Genomic DNA, 3,733 nt, shown 5'->3' with positions numbered 1-3,733 from the left:
ATTAATTAAGACAAAACTATATTTATTCCATTTTGAATATTAAAATATGGCTTCATATAAAATGTTTTTGGATTTTTAGTTTCACATAATTCTACAAAATTTTGCTTACAATCTCATTAATAAAAACCTATATCATTAAATATAATCCTACTGGAGAACAAACTTATATAATTTCTTTCTAACAAAATTCTAACGAGTTTCTAAGAAAGGAAGAAAATATTACAAAAAATGTATATCTTAAAAATACACCCAAAAAATTAACGTCTCATAATTCATAGGTAATTGAACCTCTTGAAATGAAAACAAAAGGTTTTCCTTCAGTAAACATTTTTATATTCACTAGACGTTTTAATTAGAGATGAGAAAATTTTTCCTTTATGTTATATTTTATGATTCAAAATAAATCAATTTTTTATATATTTTATATAGATATATATTACATGTATACATTTCTTATCACAAAATTAATTGTTATATACAATATTTTAATATAATTATATTTATTATTGTTTTTTTTATCTCTTTTTCTTTTTCTTTTTATTGTTATTATTATCATTGTTATTATTATCGTTTGCATTACTATAATAATAATATTAATAAGTAATCATTTAATTACTTAATTCATTGAAAATTTAGATTTTTAACATTTACTAAATATGAATTTTTAATTCATTGTGTAATCTTGTATACGTACATATGTACTCGCTATTCAAAATAAAATTTTATATATTATATAAATCACGAATTATAATTTTTGTAATGTCCATAATTATGTGAAAAACATATTGAGAGATATTCTAAGGAAATAAAAATCTTTTTTTTTTTTTTTTTTTTTTTGTTGATATCGAAATACTTATTGAAGATTAGAGACTGCAGTATATACATATCCGTACACGTAAATATATATATAACACACACCACACACCTTATATACTAATATATAGAAATTTCAATTTCCGAGATAATATTTTGTCAAATGGCTCATTTGTTGGGATTGAAATTTTACATACGTCCTCTATAATTTCCGAAATTTCGTAAAAAAGAAAAAAATTTCTCATTATTTTCACAAACTACCAACAGTAAACAACAATATTTTTAAGTGTAATTTCGGTTATCATCATTCAATGTCGTGTATAAGTCGCATTTTAAACCGGTGTTTCATTTTTAATATCGAACGCAATCCGAAAATGTCCAAAGAATTCATTAGAAAGTGATTGAAACGTTACGAAGAAACAAAATGCAAGTCGATGATTAACCGAATCATCCCATCTAAGCGAAAATTTGCAAATGCTTGTACTTTCTTACGCGTGCTACGACTGTCGACAAAAAATGTTGAAAATTTATCAAAAAAAAAAAAAAAAAAAAAAAAAAAAAAAAAAAAAAAAAAAAAAAAAAAAAATGCTATCATCGGTATCCGCTAAACATTGATTGTTCTTTTTTTTTTTAAGAAAAATGAAGATTGCATCTTACAGGAGGACAACGAACCGAAAAATCAGGAACCGTGTTTATATTATCCGGAAAGTGAAATTTGAATCGTCGACCGATTGTAATGGCCGTTGTAGTCGTCCGACGCTAATTCACATCGAAAAAATGTCTGGACGTATATAAAGCAAAGACTTCGTGGGAGACGAGTACTCAAACTGTGAAGCAATTAATTCGACAGATCGTTGGATTTGGAGGTCCTTGCCACACGAATTACACTGTCAACTTGGTACAAAGTATACTTCGACGATCACAATCGATTATCGACGCTATTGTCGACTGAACTTTGCTATTGATGCAAATTCCAATTCAATGCGAAGCAAAAAGATTGTACGTATGTATTATTTAAATTTTATTATTGCAATTTTTTTTATTAATTAAGCTAAACATTTATTATTCACGATTAATTATATAAAAATTTCTGTAATTGTCCGTAAGAATGATAAGTACGCCATTGATGTATTCGTTATCTGCAAAATTTATAAAAATATAATATTTAATTAATCGTATAATATAAAATATAAAATTAATCGTTTGGTCATCGAAATTTTTAAACGATCGAAAATATTCAAAATTAAAATTGGAACTAATAAATAAAAATTATCAACGAAATATAATATTTCTTTGTAAAAATAAAACAGACAAGAAGTAGAATAATACGTAGAAAAAAAATATTAATAGAAACAATTCACGTCTATAAATGACGTAGTTATAATCTAAATAATCTAATAAGTAAAAGCGTTTAATAGCGAACAGATAAATATAACAAATTTCTAAAAAAGAATTGTCGTGAGAGAATAACGAAAGTTAAATCAAAGAAAAAAAAAACAATTAACGAGATGTCAATTAAAAAGATAATATCTTAAAAATAAAAAAAAAAGATCTTATGTTTTACAGAGAATAGACAAAAAGAAAAGAGAAAAATAAGAAACAGAAGCATTAATAATGATTCACGTTGGCAAAAATGCTTAAGACTCGCTGTGTACCTACGTATATATGATTATATATAATGGAAGTACTTTTTCCTTGTTCATTTTATATCGTATTGATAGAAACGAATGAAAATGTTTAATTAATTTATTAGTATGATCGAAACTATTAGTACATTCGGTAAGACTGATCTACAATAATATAAAAGAAATAAGATTGTCGATCTTGGCAATAAAATGACGATGAAAATGACTATAAAAAATTTTGTTATAATTAAAAAAAAATTAATCTCTTCGTCATTTTTATAATTATCAGTTGTGTACTCAGCTTTGGTTTCGATCAGAAATGTTGACAATGAACGATGCTTTATTATAATACTGATATGTTCTTCACTACATTCACTATAATGTAACACAAATTTTTTATGTGATTGATAAAATTAAAAAATGCAAGAATATTGTATACACAGCCACAAAGTAAGAACGCAGACGTCACCGATTCGTAAATTTCCAAAGTAAGTAGTCCAAATCCCTATAAGGCCGAGCAATCGTTTACTCCCTTTTGTCGCTTTTACGAATTTGGTACCTGAAAGAAATAATAAAAAATTATCTTCGATCGTATGCTATGAGTATAATGGAAAGAAAAAAATCATGTCTGATGTGTCACACATTATTTCAACTTTTTATCGACATTTTCCTTTTTCTACTTTCTCGTAAATCGAGTGAAATAATTAATAAAGAAGAAACGTAAAAAAAAAGGAGATAATAATCAACAGTTTCCTGGAATGCCACTGTAGTAATTGAGCAATTAAAAAGAATCCAAGAAGAAAATTATGATTATTGGAAATCGTAATGATCTTTAAAGAAAAGCAAATACAAAATGAAAAAAAAAGAATAAAAGATGATTCAAATTCCGACATAAAAAAAATATCAACATTCTATAGAAATATCAAAAGTTAGGAAAAAGCAAAAAAAAAAAGGAAAGAAAAAATTTGGATTTTTTTGAAACCATGTCAATGGCTTTTCCTTTCAGAAGAATCCAAATAAATTCACTTAGTATGATTATTGTTACAAAACATCGTATTCGTCGAACGAACTGACAAGTGTTTATGAAATAAAAAGAAATAAATACATAAAACGATGTTATAACCGTATTTTGATTTCTTCCATTTTGCTCCTTTGAAATTTACCGATGGACTGTTCGTCGAAAATTGAATCGTTCAATAGTTCATGCGACTAACGAGGAGAAAAGAAGAAAATAGAAATAGAAGAAAAAGAAAATACAAGACAATTTTTAAGTACATTTTGATCATTATCCAAGG

General features: G+C 25.6%; 1 protein-coding gene across 1 annotated transcript in view; it reads right to left on the bottom strand.

Moving 5' to 3' along the window:
• Positions 1 to 2,520: 2,520 nt before the first annotated feature.
• The window catches only part of LOC122637223 (odorant receptor 13a-like), a 49,693-nt gene continuing 48,480 nt past the window's right edge, over positions 2,521 to 3,733 (bottom strand). The window contains exon 8 of the mRNA XM_043829228.1: positions 2,521 to 2,997. The gene's annotated coding sequence lies outside the window, so the exon portion shown is untranslated. The remainder of the gene's footprint in view (positions 2,998 to 3,733) is intronic.

Source organism: Vespula pensylvanica, chromosome 25 (genome assembly GCF_014466175.1).
Source record: "Vespula pensylvanica isolate Volc-1 chromosome 25, ASM1446617v1, whole genome shotgun sequence".
Taxonomy (NCBI): domain Eukaryota; kingdom Metazoa; phylum Arthropoda; class Insecta; order Hymenoptera; family Vespidae; genus Vespula; species Vespula pensylvanica.
This window is presented reverse-complemented; position numbering and strand designations above follow the sequence as displayed.